This window comes from Danio rerio, chromosome 7 (genome assembly GCF_049306965.1).
Source record: "Danio rerio strain Tuebingen ecotype United States chromosome 7, GRCz12tu, whole genome shotgun sequence".
Taxonomy (NCBI): domain Eukaryota; kingdom Metazoa; phylum Chordata; class Actinopteri; order Cypriniformes; family Danionidae; genus Danio; species Danio rerio.
The window spans coordinates 6341382-6363388 of record NC_133182.1 but is presented as its reverse complement, the minus strand read 5'-3'; the positions used below and the strand labels follow the sequence as shown (position 1 = coordinate 6363388).

At 35.1% G+C, this 22007-nt stretch overlaps 1 protein-coding gene and 1 long non-coding RNA gene across 3 annotated transcripts in view; both read left to right on the top strand.

The window, feature by feature from the left end:
• Positions 1-4185, top strand: part of LOC141375279 (uncharacterized) — a 51642-nt gene extending 47457 nt beyond the window's left edge. Inside the window, exon 3 of the long non-coding RNA XR_012383054.1 lies at positions 2726-4185. This is a non-coding gene — a long non-coding RNA (uncharacterized lncRNA). The remainder of the gene's footprint in view (positions 1-2725) is intronic.
• A 5560-nt stretch (positions 4186-9745) lies between these two features.
• kcnj10a (potassium inwardly rectifying channel subfamily J member 10a) overlaps positions 9746-22007 on the top strand; it is a 46750-nt gene continuing 34488 nt past the window's right edge. For both annotated transcript variants that reach the window (XR_012383052.1, XM_003198888.7), the window contains exon 1: positions 9746-10282. The gene's annotated coding sequence lies outside the window, so the exon portion shown is untranslated. The remainder of the gene's footprint in view (positions 10283-22007) is intronic.

The following is a 22007-nucleotide window of genomic DNA, read 5'->3' as shown; positions in this document are numbered from 1 at the left end:
TAGAAGCTGAATATGTTTTAAATGATGTGTATATCCTGTATAGGACAACATTTGTCCAAAATACAACTAATTTAAAATCTAGAATCTGAAGGTAAAACAACAACAACAAAAACAAATAAATACAATATTGAGGAAAAATCACCTTTAAAATTGTTCAAATTAAGTTCTTGACAATGGGGTGTCACGGTGGCACAGTGGGTAGCATGATCGCCTCACAGCAAGAAGGTCGCTGGTTTAAGCTTGGCTGGGTCAGTTGGCATTTCTGTGTAGTTTGAATGTTCTCCCTGTGTTGGCGTGGGTTTCCTCTGGGTGCTCCGGTTTTCCTCAAAAGTCCAAACACAATCGCTATGGGGGAATTGGAGAAACTAAATTGGCCGTTGTGTATGAGTGTAAATGAGTGTGTATGGATGTTTCCCAGTGATGGGTTGCAGCTGGAAGGGCATCTGCTTCGTAAAACATATGCTGGATAAGTTGGCGGTTCATTCCACTGTGGCGTCCCCAAATTAATAAAGGGACTAAGCCAAAAAAAAAAAAACGAATGAATGAAGTTCGTGACAATGCGCAGTAAAATTAGTTTGGATATATGGTAGGAAATTTAGAAAATACTTACATGAAGCATGATCTTTACTTAATATTCTAATCTTTTGGACATAAAAAAATGCTTTATATTAACTAATATAGCATAATTATTTTTTTACATTGTATAATGAACGTATTACAGTAAACAAAAACAATCTTTTATAAGAATGGAGTTACACTGGTTTTTGCCTTGATTTGCTCGCCGATGTCTTATAGCCCTCTCATAGCCCTCTATTCATTTAGTGACAATATTTACATACATACATTTAAAACATCAGATTCATATACAACATTTAAGTGAAACATTTAATTTGAGCTTTTTTCGCAGCTCAGCAATAACAAACAAAAAACGGTTACGTTAAATTTAGTGCTGTCAATTGATTGAAAAAATAATTATTATATAATAATTTTTTTTCAATTAATCGCGATTAATTACATTTACAAGACTGAAACGTGTCATTTTGGCTATTCAAATGTAAAAATAATGCAAACGCAAGACAAAAAGTATTTAAATTCAAAATATAATTGTTTATTAGAATGTTTGCTTAACTTGTAACACAGATTTCTTCATGTAAACAACATACGCACAATAAACCATCAAGATCCTGGCTTGACAACAATATTTATTACAGAAATAAAAACACAGGCATGTTAATGCCATTTAAAACAATCAATACCAATAAAGAAAAAAATGATTTCCAAGTTGGTTTCAAAGTGGACTGCAAAAAATGCCAAAATACAAGTATAACAGATATGGAAAATTATAATAATAATAAAGTATTGAATACAAACAATTGTACTGATTGTAAAGTTGTATTGCTGTAAGTTGAGATCATTAATTATACAGCAGAAACAGTTTTTGCTTAAACTAAGTCTAAAGTATGCCTGTATTTTAAGGATTCTGACACAATGCGAAGCAAACGCTTGCGTTTAAGGGGGAAACACGTCAAACTTAATGAAACATTTGAGGGCGCATGCTGAAAGGCAGAGGAATGCGCTGTCTTTGACAGCTCGCAACTTCATCTGGCACTTTCTGAGTACATTTACATGGACACCAATACTCTGAATATTAATATGATTAAGGTAATTCCCTTATTAAGAGTCTACTATGCAAGCAGCGATTTTTGATTTCCTTAAAGGACCACCGAGTCATGAAATGCCAAGGTTTTTCTTTCTGTTCGCCATGCGGTATCAAATTCCATTAAAACAAAAGTCGAAAGCTAAAAATGAAACATACGAAATTGCATGAAACTCTGGAGGAAACGCTGATAGCCTGGTGATGCCACAATAATTATTTTATACTGAAACTTGCCTTTAAAAAGTTCTTCCTTGGCCTTATCCATATTTCTTTGCATGTTGAACACACATTGACCACAACGGGAACTAATAAAAAATAAAAAACCTGCAACTGCGTTAATTTTTTTACGTGTTAAATATTTCTAATTAATCGCATGCCATAACGCACTAATTTTGACAGCACTAGTCAAATTATAAATGATGATCTCTTTTAAGGGCATTCACCCCAACCCTCTGCATCATTCTCACTCTCCTCTTAGATGGGATGGTGGGCTAAATCAAAGGCTACATTAGGCTAACTTCGGCCCGCGGGCCCTACTTTGGCAATCTCTGGCCTAAACACTGAAGAGCAACTCCAACGATGCGATTTATCCTTCAGAATTAAATTTGTTGCAATAGTTTTGAACAGCAAGAAGGTTGCTGGTTCGAGTCCCAGCTGAGCCAGTTGGCATTTCTATGCGGAGTTTGCATGTTCTCCCTGTGTTGGCATGGGTTTCCTCCGGGTACTTCACCAGTCTAAACACATGCCCTATAGGTGAATTGGGTGAACTAAACTGGCCACAGTGTATGAGAATGTGTGTGAATGAGTGTGTATGGGTGTTTCCCAGTGCTGGGTTGCAGCTGGAGGGGCAAAACATATGCTGGAATAGTTGGCGGTTCATTTCAATGTGACGACCCCTAAAAAAGAGACTAAGCTGAAGGAAAATCAATGAATAGTTTTGACCCATGCAATGTATTGTCGGCTGATACCAACATATTCTCATGCAACATAAGACTAGTGTGGTCCAGAATCACATACTATGATTAACCAATGAGAAGTCTTTGTTTCATTATTATTTTTTTTTTACAGAATTGGGACACCAACCAGCTGGAAGCGTCTCTTCAATAGCCACAGGAGGGCTCTGGAGCGAAGGGTTCCTAAGAGACCGCAGATCTGACCGCAGGAATGGACGAACACGAGGGAGAATCCCTTGGCTGAACCATGCGGCCAGCTGTGCGGTACAGGACTGAACACTGATCACCCCTATAAAACTTCTCTCGCTGATTGTGCAAATAACACTCCCCTCACTGCGAAGGCATAAAACTTCAGCGAGCGGCTCCCCTGGACAGTAAATGTGCGATGGTTCCCCAAACGTCATGTTAATGGTTTCCTCTTTCTTTGAATGAAAAACAAATCCTGAATGAAAATCAGTGCTCAGTGTGTGTGTGCTACCAAAAGCATTGAAAGACACAATAAAGGTTGTACAGCTAGACTGAACTGACAGAAAGAGTTGAATATCAATTCCATTCAGTTCATCTTTATTTCTAGAGCGCTTTTTACAATGTAGACTCTGTCAAAGCAGCTTGACATTGGTGAAGAAATGATTATAAAAAACCTTAATGGGGTATATGCCGAAGCATGCTAGTAGGACTTTTTATTTGCCAGTAACCTGGGTTAAGCGCTTCCGGCGAATTGAATGCCAATGCAAAATCCGGCGCAATTAAGGTCTGTTTTCTTTAAAAATCAGCGATCTCCACTAGCTGAGTGATATCCGATTTAAAGTGGGTCTCAGATTGTACAAGAAGCTCTGCATTAAACTACATTTCCCCCGCCATGTCTTTATTATATGAGCATTTATTTTACCCCAGTATATTCAATGGAGCTTCTGCGTTAGCCTGCCGATTCTGACGGGCGCGTGCGAGTAAACAGCTTTTTGTTTCGTTTTACACTTTGTAGAAAATATAATTCTTCTTTTTATTTTATTTTCTCAGAGTTATTCTTGATTCTCTATTAGTATGGTGTGTATGCTTTGCCTAAAGAGATGTTAAATCATTTACCTTACCGTCATTCTTTACTCTATATTTTTATATATTCTATACTATATTTTGTATGTTCTGTGAAATTATATGCTAACCTAGACTGGCCTTTGAGGAGATGTATTTTGCATACTAATGAGGCATTTCGCAGCAAGAGCTATCTTGGACAAGAAATATGCAGCAGAAACAATAAAAATAACATGTGTCTCTCGCCTCTGATTTCCTGTGAAAAAGTATTGGAGCCTATGTAGGTCTCTAAGCATGTGCATTTAACTGGTCTTGTTCTTCTGTGCAAAAAAGAGGAACTAGAGATGGGGCCGAAAAGCTGACAGAGACAACCCGCCTTCTCTTCCTTTTGTGTATAAAACTGGGTTTCTAGGTACCGGGCGGTGCAGAGTACCTGACCTTAGTCCCGGTTAGCATTGTATAACGGTTAGACTATCTTGGTGTATGCCCAGAGCTCTGAACATCGAATTATTCATTTGTATTCAATAAATTACTAAACTTTTAAGCATTAAACAATTTCTCCTGAGTTTGAATTGAACACGCATGGAATAGAGGAAAATATTCCGACAACTTACGCAACTAAATAAATGCTAGTTTATTTAACTGAATGTATTTTAATGACATTACAACATCGATGCTGTATAAGGAACCGTATAAAATGGTAAAAAGTTCACAATAACGGGTCACCAGAAGTGTATCAGCATGGGAACTGCACTAGCTCGGCATATACCCTATATTTATTGGTTAAATGCTGGTGTAGTAGTAGCTGAATTAAAACTAGGCTTGTCACAATAAGGGATTTTTGCTGTGTGATATATTGTCACAGATATTGTCATTTTGAGATCATTTTATGCCACTGATTATATAATGATTATATAAAAGCATAATAATGCAAACAGCCATGAGCACTTTAAAATTTTCATCATTCTTGAGGTCATTTACATTCTATGAATTGATGTTAAAACGGTAAATGTCCTATTATATATATTATTAAATGTCCTGCACAGTGATGAGGTAGAATGTAAATGTCATTGTAAAATGGCTTTAAAATTATTTGTGAAATTGTACACTCACCGGCCACTTTATTAGGTACACCTTACTAGTACCGGGTTGGACCCTCTTTTGCCTTCGGAACTACCTTAATCCTTCGTAGCATAGCTTCAACAAGATACTCCTCAGAGATTTTGCTCCATATAGCATCACGCAGTTGCTGCAGATTTGTCGGCTGCACATCCATGATGAGAATCTCCCGTTCCACCACATCCCAAAGGTGCTTTATTGGATTGTGATCTGGTGACTGTGGAGGCCATTTGAGTACAGTGAACCCATTATCGTGTTCAAGAAACCAGTACAAAGGTAGGCTGTAGCCAACACCACCCTGAAGTGTTGATACAAGGCAGGATGGATCCATGCTTTCATGTTGTTGACCCTACCATCTGAATGTCGGAGTAGAAATGGAGACTCGTCAGACCAGGCAACATTTCTCCAATCTTCTATTGTCTATTTTGGCGAACATGTGCCAATTGTAGCCTCAGTTTCCTGTTCTTAGCTGACAGGAGTGGCACCCAGTGTAGTCTTCTGCTGCTGTAGCCCATCTGCCTCAAGGCTGGATGTGATCAGAGATGCTCTTCTGCAGACCTCAGTTGTAATGAGTGTTAATTTGAGTTACTGTTGCCTTTCTATCAGCTGGAACCAGTCTGGCCATTCTCCTCTGACATCAACAAGGCATTTGCGCCCACAGAACTGCCGCTCACTGGATATTCTCTTTTTCAGACCATTCTCTGTAAACTCCAATGATTGTGCGTGAAAATCCCAGAAGATCAGCAGTTTCTGAAATACTTAGACCAGCTTGTCGGGCACCAACCACCATGCCATGTTAAAAAGTCACTTAAATCACCTTTCTTCCTCATTCTGATGCTCGGTTTGAACTGCAGCAGATCGCCTTGAACATGTCTACATGGCTAAATGCATTGAGCTGCTGCCATGTGATTGGCTGATTAGACATTTGCTTTAACGATTAGTTGGACAGGTGTACCTAATAAAATGAGTGTGTTTGTGTGTGTGTATGTATGTATATATATATATATATATATATATATATATATATATATATATATATATATATATATATTTATTTATTTATTTAGTTTTTTTTTTAATTCAAGTAAATAAATATGACTAAAAAGTTAATTCAATTCAACTAAAAAAGTTTAGACGGCAAGTTTTTTTGTGTACTTGAAGATTACCTCAACAGTTTTTGCTGTTGCTATATATATATATATATATATATATATATATATATATATATATATATATATATATATATATATATATAGCAACAGCAAAAAAAAAAAAAAAAAAATATATATATATATATATATATATAGACACACACACACACACACACATACATATATATATATATATATATATATATATATATATATATATATATATATATATATATATATAAATATATATATATACCTGAATACCCTATTGAAATAAGTTAGCATAATAAGTAGCATAAAACCTATGTTGTCATGACTGTTTGTCATGAAGTTGTTTTTACAGTGTTTTTGCATGATACGCTGATATATTGATTATTGTGACAGACCTAATTACAACTCAGTTTAGTTTAGTATAAATGTCAACAGCTCACAAGTGACACTTAGGAGAAATACAGAGACAGAGAGAGAGAGAGAGAGAGAGAGAGAGAGAGGCGGAAGTTCAGTAGTAAAAGCAAGTGAACTTTCTGTCCAGTAAACAAACTAAGTGTGATGCTAATGAAAAAGGGTCAACAAAGAGAGAGAGAACAGAAGAAAAAGTCTCTTCCGACAGAAAACGAGTCCTGACCGACTAACTTCACCTCTACTTCCTTTTTGTGCCTCATCCTGTTCTCCTCCATCCATCCATTCTTCTCTTGTGTATCTGCATCCTCTCATTTGCATCTCTGGGTGATGGATATTCTTACTATTTAAAGATTCTCTAATTGTTTCTCAGTGGTTCTGTGTTCACACACACACAAAAAAAAAAAAAACTGTTCTCAAAAGTTCCCTTATTTAAAGTTGTTTTAGCCACACTTCTTAGATTTGAATCTAAAACTTCTCCAACTTTGAGTTATTTTCCTGTCCAAGAAAATCGCGCGCTTTGTCAGATGGGCGGGAAAAGCTGAAGATTGATGCGCGTGTGAAAAAGAGGCGCGCGAAATGTCTCGCGGCGCATACAGGATTGTGCGGCGGTCTGCGTTCAGATTTATGTGTCTGCTCCATTTATAGAGCACGCGGTAAATTTTACTTCCGCCACAACAAGCCTCGGCTGATGTCCGGCCTTTAGAACCTTAAAGAGTGTAAATAATTAAATTTCATTAGTTTTCTATGACAGCACTTGCTGGATTTCAGACGTCTTGGAGACTCCAACCACTGTTAAGGAGACTTAAAATAATAATATTAATATTAATAATACTACTAATACTAATAATAATAAACACAAAAGCTATTTTTTATTTGATAATTTTTTAAAGTCTCACAGAATACACATGACAATTGCACATAGTGGCACACTTCACGTTGTCTGTTTTATTTAACCCTTTAACTGTCTGTTCTATCAAATGGTTAAACTGTTAAAGTAGTTTAAAAATGACTGATTTAAATAATATTTTACACACACAGCATTGTTGGTTTACAAGAAAATCAAACAAATATAATCCTGTTGCATTACTACACTTGATTTTGGTTTTATTGTAAAACAAAACAAAACAAAACAAAACAAGAAAGCATGTTAAATAAGAATCTGAAATATTTATGGCATACTTCAAAAAATAAAGATGTTTTATTTTAATATATTTTTTTTAATAAATTGGTCTTACACTTCATATTTTGCAGATTGTTTATAGTCACTCTGGTACTTTTATCATCAACCGATCTCTATCAAATGGTTAATATTTTAGAAATTATGGGATGTGTTGAAAAAAAATGCATTTAACTAGAAACTGTAGGAGTTAAGAAATGCAGTCCTTTTTTTTCTTTTTTTTTGCTGTTGGTCAGTTTAATAATAATAATAATATTAATAATGGCCTAAGTGTCATTTTTTTGTGGACGATTTCAATATGAGTCAACATTCAGCACACAGCTAATTATTTGTTTTTATAATGTCAACAAAAATTGGTGATTTTCACTCTGATATAGCTGATGTAATGTTTAGTCAAAACTAAACAGTGTTTTAAAGCTTCTTGCAAAGCAGTGCAATAGTAGAATAACTGATATTTAAGAAAGTCAACAGACTGTCCAGACACCTTTCTTTGCTGTTAATTTCACTCCAAACATACAGTAGTTAATGTATTGTTTTTCTTGTCAGACTTACTCAAACATTACATTATTTAGTCAATGCACTGCATAAAACAATTATTAATGAATATCATTAATCTGAACAACTAATTATGTCTTGCAGTTTTCACTTCAAATATAGTAAATGCACTTTTTAAATAGTCAAAATTACTTCAAGCCTTAAACAAATTGCTTGTAATAATAATAATAATCATTATTTTTTGTGTAATAATAATAATAATAATAACTTATTTAGTAGTTATAAGTATATAATTTACTTAGATGTAACTAATAATAAATTTAAAAAGTGCATATATGCATACTTAAATGAGTAAAGATGATTTAGTATTTAAAAATGTTTTATCTTGATAATGTTTTAAATAAATTGGTCCTACACTTCATAATTTCAGACTTTTTATACATGCATAATACTATGAAGAAGCTGTTAAATTCACTCCATGTAGTAAATGCACTTTTTAAAGTCAAACTTACTTCAAGTTTTTTACAAATTCTTTTCATACAATGTAATCATTTATTTAGTAGTTATAAGTATAATTTACTTTGATGTAATTAATAATATTATGATAAAAATGTATGTATATATATATATATATATATATATATATATATATATATATATATATATATATATATATATATATATATATATATATATATATATATATATATAATAAATGCATTTAACTAGCAACGTTAGGAGTTAATAAATGCAGCCCACAATTTTATTTGTTGGTGATGCAGTTTAAGAGTTAATAATAATAATATTAATAATAATAATAATAATAATAATAGTAATAATTGTAATGATTATTATTATTATTATTAATAATAATAATAATCAGTCGTCATAGGCCTATTTACTACTACTAATACTGTTGTTGTCATGATCATTAATGAAATCTAAGGCGTGTGCACTAATCTTTACAAAGGGATAACGCGCCGACGTGACATTAAACGCTTTCAAATAAACACGCAAGGTAGCCTAATTTATCTCTAATAGGTTGTGAAAATACGTACTGAAATAAGACAAATGACACTACAAACCAGTCAACTTTTATACTTCACAAGTCTGAATAAATAACAAATGAATAAAGAACGAATAAATAAAGAAACATTTTGAAATAACCCATGCACAATTTGGCTTCAATGTTTACTATATTTTATGAATCTAAACGACACTGTTGCAAAATGTGTGGCAACACTGTTGTTACAATAGCCTATATTTTAGATTTTTTCCCTTTAAGCTGAATTGCATTTGATTTGTAAGCTATTAATTTTATCAACAGTAGCCTAGTAATAAATGTTACAAATAAAGAAAAGTTCTACGCAGAATTACAGTGTCTAATTGTTTCTGCGCCCCCATTCAAAGGTTTGCACCTGCTTTCTGCGCTTTTATTCAAGCGGACATGGATCGACTTCAAAGTCATGTCAGTCCGAAAGTCGCAAATTCCGCTTGGGGGAAAGAAGGGAGGGGGGCAAATAAAAAGCCGCCGAGCTAATTGAACATCCGAGGTCGCATTTATACATAATAAACGCGTCCTGTGAACAATAGCAACATACAGTTCCTTGATTTCGACATATTTAAATCGAGCAGAAAAGTTTACAAAGGCGGAGGAGCTCAACAAAAGGGCTCTATTTACAGATGGAGACACGGGGGGTGGGAGGAGGAGCGGAGGGCCACTGAATTAATGAATTAAATAGTGCTGAGGCGCTGAAAGTACGTATTTACGTCAACAATGAAAGCCAGGACTGAGACGAGAGGAGGCAGTTTTCAGATAGAGCTGCTAACAAAAAGTTCTTGAGAAGTTCCACTTATAGGACAAGCCAGATAGAAAGAGAGCCAGAAGGAGGAGGAGAGAGACAGAGAGAGATATAGAGGACGACATTACATAATAAATCGGTAACATTCGACCGGCACTGACTGACACTTATGCTAACTTATTATTAGGGTCGAATCGATTTATACTGTATATAAGTTTAACTTAAAGTTAGTCTAAATACTTTAATACACATCCAAATGCAAATGGTGTTATTAGTTGTGTGATATTTGTTTGTTTGAATGACAAACAAGTGTAGAATTATGAGACCTCCGCGGCTAGTCGTTCTTTTGGCGCGAATTATGTTGACAGGAACGCGCGTGTGTATATTGTGAATTTTCGCCTCAGATTATTATTCCCTGATGTTTCCTGACACTGGAAATCAGGAGTGACTTGTACATCACACATAGAGAGCTCTGCATTGCAAGTCCTCAGTTAAAGGTAAGTGCTAAAGTAAAAACTAAGTTTTAAAATAGATGCTAAAGTCACTTATTGTGAGGCCTATTTGGAATATGTGTGCTGATATTGTGTCATAAAGATGTAAATGATCTCAAATCAGTGCATTAATTACTGTTTTTTATGCTTAAATAATGCAACAGTTCACCATGGAACAGGTGCAATCAAACAAGATGTAGATGACACATGTAAAAACATCATATTTTGTAGACAATACGGTAAAATTATATGCTTAAAAGTCAGTGGTGAATGTTGAGTTGTTCTGATGTGTAGCTGACTGGTTGCTTAAATGGCTTATTGCTTGTATTACAATACAGATTAAGTTAATTGTAAAGTTAATTTTTGTACTTTCATTGTATTACTTTGATAAAGAATTGAACTTTAATGTATGTTTTCATGCATAACAAAAATATCTTATGTTCATTACTAAGGAATATTTGATTGACATCCACATATTATGGTTTGATATTGGTTGTTTTGCATTGGTTTTGTCTTATAAGATGGATTTGTCTGCAGTTAAAACACTTTTTAGACATCCTTTATTACTGAAGCAGCTGATGAAGTGTAAACTTTGTGTTTTTTTAAAGCACTGTAATTAGATGAAGTTATAGTTTGCTCTTTGTTGGGTCAAATATGGATAAACCCCCAACATTAAACTGAAATTAAATGACACACATGGGTATATAAATCCATATTTGACCCAACGTTGAGTTATGCAAACACAGAAATATCCAGAATGCAGCTGCATAAATTACTGTCATTTACGAGCTTTAGAAAAACAACATTTACTGATGTGGAGATATAAAAGGGGAGGCTTTATCCGCCACTATCAAATCAATTCATAGACTGACTGAAAGGCAGCATCGTGTGGGTTTTCTTTTTCTTTTTTTCCCCTTGCTTTCAGCTGATCTGATATGCTCCCCATGGCTCTTTTCTGGCAAACATCTGAACTGGCAGAAGTTTTTGGATTTCCTCTTTGGGCTTTTCCTTCCCTTTTTTCCACCTCATTCATTTCAACCTTATCATTTTGGACATTTAATCCGAGCTCTTCAATGAAATAAATGCACTTCGCAGACCAGACTGCAGCCTTTAACCACAAATGTCGATCTCTTAAGTGACTCTGCACTGGATTGAATGAAAAAAGTGCATAGGATCATGCTGAATAGAGCAAAGCAAAACTTTGCACAGCCTCAGAATACTGATGAGAGTTTTAATATCCAGTTTGTTTTCTGTCCATCTCTCGATGTCATTCTTTCCTCTCTCTCTCACACACACTTGCAGTGTTGTTTTTCAATGGTGGCTTTTGTCTCTTTCATCTCATCTCCAAACAAAAGGATTCTTGTGTGTACAGGACAGAGAGCGAGAAAGCAGGGGAACGAGTGAGGACAGAAAGTGAGAGGAAGAGTGAAAAAAAAAACGATGACAATTTGTAAACCCCACAGTGAAACAACATGGCCTCTTTAAGTGTCGTTGCTGTGTACAATTACAATACGAGTTAACAGTCTGCACACAGCTCGCTATTTGCTTTTGAAACGACAACAAAAATTGGTGCATAAACAGTTTTCATTCTGATATAGCTAATGTGTTGTTGCATTGTCAAAAACAGTACTTCAAAGCTTCTTGCAAAGCAGTGCAATAGTAAAACAACTAATAATTAAGCAAGTCGACAGTCTGAACACACCTCATTATTCTATGCTGTTAATTTCACTCCAAATACACAGTAGTTAATGAATTGTTTTTATTGTCAGATTTACTCAAACATTACTTAAAATGTCAATGCAATGCAATAGTAAAACAACTATTAATTAACCATGTCATTAATCTGCACACACCTAATTATCTCTTGCAGTTTTCACTCCAAATATAAATGCACTATTTAAATAGTCAAACTTACTTCAACAGTCTTTAAGAAATCCCATTGTAAGAAATACATTGTAAGAATAGTAATAGTCATAATTTTTTTAGTAGCTCATGGTCAACTTCATTAGTAGTTTATGAGATATTAGTATATAATAATTAATAAAGTAAAAAGTATATATATATATATATATATATATATATATATATATATATATATATATATATATATATATATATATATACATACATATATATATATATATATATATATATATATATACATACACATATATATATATATATATATATATATATATATATATATATATATATATATATATATATATATATATATATATATATATATATATATATATTGGGTAAGATTAAGGATAATAATAATTACTAATAAGCAGCCAATATGTCAATAACGTACATGCATATAAGCAACTAGTTAATTTTGATTGACTGTAGAGGAGTGGATCATGCATAATTTTTAATAAACAAGCAAGCATAGATAAATGCAACAAAGCAAAGATAAAGGTAAACTCTGTGCATGCTTTATGGTTTTGTATATGTAACTATAAAAATTACACTTCAAAGTCAACTCAGCATTGCATATCATTGCGATGTGACTACTGCGGATGCACACATTGCAAGATCAATGGTGAAGTGATATACATATATATGTATATGTGTGTGCGTGTGTGTTTGTATGTTTGTATGTATGTATGTATGTATGTATGTATGTATGTACATATACAGTTGAAGTCAGAATTATTAGCCCCCCTTTGATTTTAATTTTCTTTTTTAAATATTTCCCAAATGATGTTTAACAGCGCAAGGAAATTTTTCACAGTGTGTCTGATAATATTTTTTCTTCCGGAAAAAAAAACTTATATGTTTTATTTTGGCTAGAATAAAAGCAGTTATTAATTTTTTAAAAGCCATTTTAAGGACAAAATGATTAGCCCCTTTAAGCTATATTTTTTCTGATAGTCTACAGAACAAACCATCATTATACAATAACTTGCCTAATTATCCTAACCTGTATAGTTACCCTAATTAATCTAGTTAAGCCTTTAAATGTCACTTTAAGCTGTATAGAAGTGTCTTGAAAATATCTAGTGAAATATCATTTACCGCATCATGGCACAGATAAAATAAATCAGTTATTAGAACTGAGTTAATAAAACTATTAAGAAATGTGTTGAAATAATCTTCTCTTCGTTAAACAGAAATTGGGGAAAAATATACAGGGGTGCTAACAATTCAGGGGGGCTAATAATTCTGACTTTAACTGTATGAGCAATTCTATGCGAATGTCAACTTTGCAATGAAAAAAAAAGTTTTCAGTAAAATATTAAAACTCCAATATGATTTACCAAAGTCACACAAGTGGCAATTTCACATCTGTCACATCCATAATGGAGAGATGTCACATCCATAACGACACTTTTCCCTCATAAATGCAAAAAATGTGGAACAAAATTAAACACTCATGTTTTTCCTATAGAGAGCCAACCTTTAATCTTTAGATTAGCATTCTTTCTCTTGGGTTGTGCAGTTTGATTCATCGAATTTCCTCAAAGTATACCTTATATTGTAAACAAACTTTTTTCACCACATCCATAAGGCATGCTTATTTCCCCTCATTTAAAACATAAAAGTTGTTTTACAGATTGATATTGTTATGATTCTATTACTCTGTGGTTATTTGTTTTGAAAAAATATAAACAGATTTCTCAATATAATGTTACTATATAGTTTCTCTTTGAATTTATGTTTTGAATTTTTAAGGCAAATGTCACATCCACAATGCTGGAATTGCTCATATATATATATATGAGCAATACCACACTCGTAGCAGTGCGATATGGCTGTATATTGGCACTGGAGGCCGCAGGCCGAGTGCCTTATTGCCCCCACCAGTGCCAATATACAGCCATATCTGACAGCTTCGAGTGTGATATTGCATTTATACAACAGTTTGATGACATAATTGTGTATATAAAAACAAAATCAAACATGGAGAGTCTCAAAAACCCTTTTGTACTAGGAACTACTTTCTTCCAGATTAAAATCATAAGCTGACAGTTAAACAGTTGAGCGTGCATCTTATTAAACTTTAGATGTGTAGTGTCTGCTTTTTGCTGGCTGTATGTGGGCGGAGTAATACACAAAGGGTAAAGAGGCTGTACGGGTGCTGATATTACTTAAATATATCACGGCTATCAGCCAATCAGATTCGAGAACCAGACAGAACTGTTGTATAAGTAAATAAATAAATAAATAAATAAATAAATAAATAAATAAATAAGTATATATATATGTACATATGCAATATATGATTCAAAATATTGTGAAAATTTAGCTATTTATATATTTATTAAAAACCATTAGAATTACAAATCTAAAAAGAGTGAAGTAAAATAATTTAGTTTCAAATGTTTTCGTTGTTTTGCAATAATAGTTTATTTAAAAAATACAAACATGTAAATATACATGTTAAATGTAGTGTTAAAGTGGACCAAAACATTCCTCAAAGTTGCCCTAAAACCAAAATGTGTTTTAAATAACACCAGTATTTCTATATTAACATATATTAAAATTCATTTATTTGATTACTTATGCAATAATAATATTTTTTATCCATTTCAACTTAACCAAGTATATACTTTAACATATGGCAGATTATACACACACACACATAAACGCACACATATAGATATATGTACATACAGATATTATAAAATATAGATTCTTATATTCAGCTTAAAGTGACATTTAAATGCTTAAATAGGTTAATTATATATATATATATATATATATATATATATATATATATATATATATATATATATATATATATATATATATATATATATATATATAGCTTAAGGGGGATAATAATATTGACCTTAAAATGGTTTAAAAAACTGCTTTTATTCTAGCTGAAATAAAACAAATAAGACTTTCTTTAGAAGAAAAAATATTATAGGAAATACTGTAAAAAATCTGAATATTTGAAAAATAAAGATTGCACAGGAGGGCAAATAATTTTTCCCTTAACTGTATATATCAGACATTTCCTTATTCATATTATAAATCACATTCAGGCGTAGGTACAATGTATGCTTGTCTGCAGAAGTAATGTCCAGCATTTATGCATGTGCAGTCCGCAGATCTGAAGGTCTCTGAGAGCATGAGAAGTGCGCGATCAGTCAACGTTTGTCTGCTCTACGTACTGTATTTGTGTGGGCGAGTTCAGAGGTCAGCTGTGTGTACACTCGGCTTATAACACGTGCCCGCAGTCGAGAACCGCCTCCTCCAGCGTTAGTATTCAGAGCACAGAGATCCAGACAGATACCTATTCATTCCCTCAGCGTGAGTCCAGAGCCGGGTCAGAGAGGGGAGAGCGTATCGCATCTCCCCGCTACTCATTCATTTCATTTATTTATTTGATTTGGTGCGGAAGGCAGAAGCTGAAGGGAGACGGAGCTAAAAACTGGGACATTTAAACAAGAAAGGGGAGAATGAATGAGCTGAGTCTAGGAAGTGATTCTTGGACGAGTCTTGGAAATAAAGCTGTCAGCGTAGGGAAATATTGAGGCTGTCCTTTTTGTTTTTCAGGAGACTGCACTGGATTAAGTGCTTTTGTCTTGTTCATTCATTCATTCATAAATTCATTTTCATTCAGGAGTAGCCACAGTGGAATGAACCACCAATTACTCAGGCATAGGTTTTACACAGTGGATGCTGTTCCAGCTGCAACCCAGTACTGGAAAACTTTTAGTCTTGATTCAAGTGTGAATATCTAACAAGCATTTTTTAGATTACACTTGTTTTTAGAAATAGTATTCTGAGTGTACCTCACACAGATGAGTGGGCTTGACAAACCACCTGTTGAAAACATTCTTTCATCTGTGTCATTTTAATTAGGGATGGCTGACGTGAAACTGATGTTTCGAGACAGTGTTGAGATCTCGAAGCGAAAATGTTTCGAAACACTGCACTGAAGCATGATCTTAAACACCCAGGTCACATGACTAAGGTGATTCAAAACACACACGTCACGTGACTAAAGTGTTTCGAAACACCTGGTCACAATGCAAGCGTTGCGATTCAAAGCATTGATCATCTCAGAAGGGTTTGACTGACAGGGTCAGACCGAATTTCTGTCTCTTAAAGCCTAGTGGGCTGTGCGTGTGTACAGTTACTGTGCTGCAGTTGGCTTTTGGGTTCGAATCCCAACTTCTACATTTATTAATTTATTTTCTTTATGGCTTAGTCCCTTTATTAATATGGGGTCACCACAGCGGAATGAACCGCCAACGTATCCAGCATATGTTTTATGCAGCAGATTCCCTTCCAGCTGCAACCCAACACTGCGAAACACTTAAGATTTTTTTAAATCAAACTTTGATGCATCACTTGCTTTTGTGCATATCTTAAGCCCCTTTCACACAGTGATACCGGTAAATTTCTGGAAAATTTCCGGAACGACTTTACCGGTATATTGAAAAAAGCGCTGTTCACACAGGCGAGGAGGTTACGGCAATTTTCCGGAAAAGAGCATTCACACATCCATTCCAAAATACCGGTAAATTCTGACATCATTCACCACAAATGAGCTTTAAACGGCTGCGCTTGTATTTGTAAACATTTGACTAAATTACAAACTCTGTGGATGATCAATATTGTAAACAACTTTCGCAGGATCACTTTCGCATGTCGAGATGTTCGTAATATGTGCGTGTGCAGGCGCTCATAGGCGCACGCAAAGCTTGAAGGTAAACAAACAACGGCTTATCATAAACATCTCATCGATGATTATTTACACAGTTGGCATTAAGAAGAACACATAAACGTGATCTGACTAACTTCTAGCAGCTAAATGTGTCTGGAAAAATATTCAAAGGTTTTTATCCTCACAAACCGCGCGGACGTAAATGCGTCTGACTGTTGTGATTGGCTAAAGCAGACGTCTCACGTCAGCACGTTCTAGACGTGCACGCGCTTATTACGGGAATCTTCCTTCTGCATTCACACAGCGCAGCATTCCGGCAAATTGCCGGTAATGTTACAACGTCTCTTTCCGGAAAATAGCCAGAACGAATTTACCGGTATTTTCAAAAAGGACCTGTTCACACATACAATTTTCCGGAAAGGTCTGTATGTGTGAAAGGGGCTTTAGACAGTTTTACCATTTGAAGTTTATTACAATAATAATCACAAGAGAACAGGAGTTGCTCTACAAAGATATTTTTATTATGGCAAGAGTAAAAGCAAAAAAAAAAGATTTTTTTAGAAAAAGATTCTTGTTTTTTAGATTTAGCTCGCTCCACTAATAAATAAATCAGTGTTAAAGCTGTGACTGGTGGAAAAACATATTCTGTATTTGAAATTAATGACAACAGAACATGAGTTACTTTACAAATATATGTTTTATCACAAAAAAAAGCACACTTACTAAAAAATACAATTTATTTTAGATTTAACCCGCTCCACAATTCACACATTAAACTGTCTGGCTAGTTTCTGTCCTCTTCTTCTGCTAAAAAGGCAGTGATGGTCCAACATTCCTGCCCATTATCATCAATAAAGCCTTGAGAAACAGGCCATCATTATATTATAAACCGATATGTTTAAATATTCCTTCCCAGTTATCAAAAAAATAATTCTGTGACTTCATTATAGTTTTTTTGTATCTATTAAACTGTTTTAAATTTAAAAATAGACAAAATAGATCAGTGTAAAAACCTATGACTGGTGAAAAAACATATTCTCATATCCACTTTGGCCATGGCCTCTTTTGGTTTTAATAAATGAATCTCTCAGGTTTTTCCAAACCTTTTAACAAAAACTTTCTCCTTTTCCACGGCTGTTGCAATTTCTAGCCAAGAATTATTGATCATCTGGTTATCTCTCTGATCATGGGTCATAAAGGTATGTGTACAGTCGTACTGTTTCAGATAAAAATCTCTTCAGAGTGTTTCATATTTAACTCAAATCAGTTGCGGTGCCGCCCGCACTCTTTGCTCAAGTCTCAAAAAATTCCCTACGCACCGCAGCCGAAATCATGCCACGCGCACCCAAAGCGAACCTCCGCAAACTCCGCGATGACGTCACATTCACCGCACATACTCAAGTTAACAAGTGGATGCGTCGAGTATAAACCAGGCTTTATAGGTTCCCTTTAAGTACCAATTCTCACTATTAACCTGTGGCTTATTGCCTTTTCGATTTTTGAGCTGTTGGAGATGTTTTTATCCACTCTGAGGAAATTTTGAGGCTTAATTTGGCCTCAACTCTCTCTGTGTTTGTGATTTTAGTGATAAATATTACCTTGACCTATATTTTGGTGGGGCTGCATAGTGGGTAGCACGATTGCATCACAGCAAGGAGGTTGCTGGTTTAAGGCTCGGCTGGGTCAGTTGGTGTTTCTAGGTGGAGTTTGCTTGCTCTCCCAGTGTTGGCGTGGGTTTCCTCCGGGTGCTCCGGTTTCCCCCACAAGTCCAAAGACATGTGCTAAAGGTGAACTAGGTAAGACAAAATTGTCTTTAGTGTATGTGTGTGAATGGGTGTGTATAATTATTTCCTGATGAAGGGCACCTGCTGCGTAAAACATATGCTAGATTCTAGAAGTTGATGGTTCATTCCGCTATGGCGACCCTGGATTATTAAAGGAACTAAGCCGAAAAGAAAATGAGTGAATGAATTAATTAAATTCTTTGAAAAACGCTTTGAAAGTTTTCAAAAATTCAACAATTTACTCTGGTCAAATTGACTACCCTTTCGTTATGTAGTGGCTGTTTGTGCCCCAATGACTTCCATTATAATGACATTATTGATTGCTAAGCCATGATACCATATAATCATGCATTCCCGATTGTAGGTTTCCCTGTTGAAAAGAGGTCAAACGTGTAATTTGTACAGTTGATCAACAGTAGCAGTGCAAAAAAAAGCTTAGTTTCAGGCTTTTATATGAAGTATAATGTGTGTGAGAGATCTTTGTGCACTTGATATGTCTGAGAAAAAATAAAATAAGCAGCTCAGCACCCAGAATCTAGTAAAAACAGCGAGTGTATTTATGCACGCACACTATAATCTCTGTTAACTGCATTTAAAAGCCTGAAACTTTTTTGCAAAGGCCTATCTAAATAGTTAATGATGAGTAGGCCCACACGGAATCTGCGCGCGCAGATTTCCGCAGATTTTTTTACAGATTTTCCGCAGAATTTCGCAGATTTTTAGCCCATCATTAATTCAGTTTATTTACTTAAGTAAATGTGTAATTCTGAATTTATTCAGTTTTTATTCAGTAATTTATTACTTTTTATTTAATATATTAAGGTCTAAGTTATGATACTCCGCTGGACACTCCCAAAATAATTCCGCAGAAATCCGCAGATTTTTACCAAAATTCTCCTTAGAAAAAGCAAAAAACTTCCGCAGATTCTGTCTGGCCCTGATGATGAGTAACGATTAAAATCACATTTCAACAACCAACAGGGAAAACCACCAACAATCAAGAATGAAAGATCATTCGTTGACTTTCATCATGACTTTGGAATCAAAAATGTCATTATAATAGACGTATAGTCAATTTGAGCAATACACAAGGGTTAAAAATAATGTGTGATATTATGTGAAGTTTTTAAACTAATTTCGAGAGGAGCACATGATATAATTGACTGCAGCTGGCCACCTATCTACACTCATTAGTTAGCCAATCAGATCTATCCTAACCCACTATAAGTAGCCTAGCTAGACATTACTCCCTTATCTTCGTTTTCCGAAGAAACCCCCCATCCACCCCCTTTCTCCTCCTTTCCTCCTTTAAAAAGGGGAGCTCTCGAGAACCACCTGATCTCGTACTCCCCTCACATGCTCTATGGACCTGGCGGGAGCCCTGGGCTCAACTATCTCCGAGCTCAGGGTTCTCTCCCGGGACAGCATGCCAAACCTGCTTACAGCTGTCAAGCAATATCTAAGTGTGAACTCTTGAATGTATATTAGTCATTTTCTCATTTCACACAGCAAAAACTGTACCTTAAAAAACAACAACAACAAAAAAAAAACTAAGTGTGATGAAGTTCAACAAGAGACGCAGTATTCAGTCCACCTTAAAACAGTCAGTGTTTCTAAAGGTGAAGTGCTGAGAAATGTCATCCCCTGAGGAATGCAGAGAATATGGAAAACATGGTGGCGCTCTTTTCATCTGCGATTCCTTCCTGAGTTTTTTTTTTTTTTGTGCTTTTGGGACGGTGAATAAGTCGGCCTTTTCAGGAAACGGAGCCGGTCAGCGCTGATGGGCAGCCTTTAAATGAGAAAGGGCAGCTGCGTCCACTGCGTCAATGAGGGGCATTTAATGCGCTCGGGCAGCTGGAGGGTCTGAATGTGGAGTCAAAAAAAGTTAAATAAAGAGAAATGGACCACCAGTGTCGCCCCCGGACCCGATGCTGGCACGCACAATCCTCCAGAGGGAAGGATGCGCTCACGTGTCCGCGATAAACATCACTGTGAAAGCTACTTTGGCCATTTCTGCTCTTAGAGAAACTTCGCTAATGTGTCTCTAATGTGTCTCTCTTTACTTCAGAAAGAGCTCAGATGGAGATTGAAACTCTCGCTTTTCTTTGCCGTTTCTTCTAAAATGCTACTGGACGACCTAGATTTTTGGAGAACGAGATAAGGTGATGGGTTTCTCACACGCAAGCTTAACTGCTGGATGGGTTTTTCATTAAGAAGAACTGCTTTCAATGTCAGAGTAATAAGATACAAAGTGCTTCTGTAACCTGAACTGATAACTGGAACTGTAAACTGAGCCATAACCAGAGTTATTAGGAAATAAACAAATGCCAATGGAAAATTCAGACTGACTAATTATGGTGCAATCGACAATTGCTGTAGTGCATTTAGAGCAAAACTTGAATAGAAAGAAATATGCAGGTTGCATTTTACAAGTGTGTCTTGCCATTACTGTAGTGGACAGAATATAATAGTCATTTATTTTGGGGATTTTATATTTAAATGTAATAAACTACAATCCCAACTCGGAAAAGCTTAGGACAGTATGAAAAACATAAATAATCTTTTTTTTTGAAATTTGTATTTCATTGCAGACAATACAACAAGCATTAACTAAATAAACACATCTTTCAATTTTGGTTCTTGCAAAAAAGTTGGAGCAGTACACCATTTACCACTTCGTAACGTTGCCATTATTATTTTTTTTACAACATTTTAAAAATGTTTAGAGACTGAAGACACTAAGTAATGAAGGGATTCATATGTAATTCTGTCCCATTTTTCCTGCAAACAAGTCTTAAAATGAGCAACAGTTTGGGGTCTTTGTTGCATTTTGGGCTTCAAAATGTGAAACACATCCTCTATTGGAGACAGGTCAGGACTGCAGGCAGGCCAGTCAAGTACCTGTATCCTCTTACTCCACAGCTGGGGCTTTGTAATGTGTGCAGAATGTGGTTTTGCATTGTCTTGTTGAAATACGCAAAGGCACAATGTACTTTCTTAGCAATAATGGTAAACCAAAGCAGTTTCCTTTGCTAAGGGCACTGACACAACCCAATACCATGACACACCCTGGCTTTTGGACCTGTTGCTTGAAACCGTCTGGATGATCCTTTTCTTCTTTGGTCCAGAGCACACAGCATCCATTTCTCCCCAAATAGACCTAAAATCCTGATTTATCTGACCACAGTACACGTTTCCACTGTGTTCTCTGGCCCATAGAAGTCAACGCTGCTTCTGGACACTGTTAACATAGGGATTCCTTTTGGCACAGTACAGTTTTCACTGGCATTTGTGTATGTAACTACGTATTGTGGTA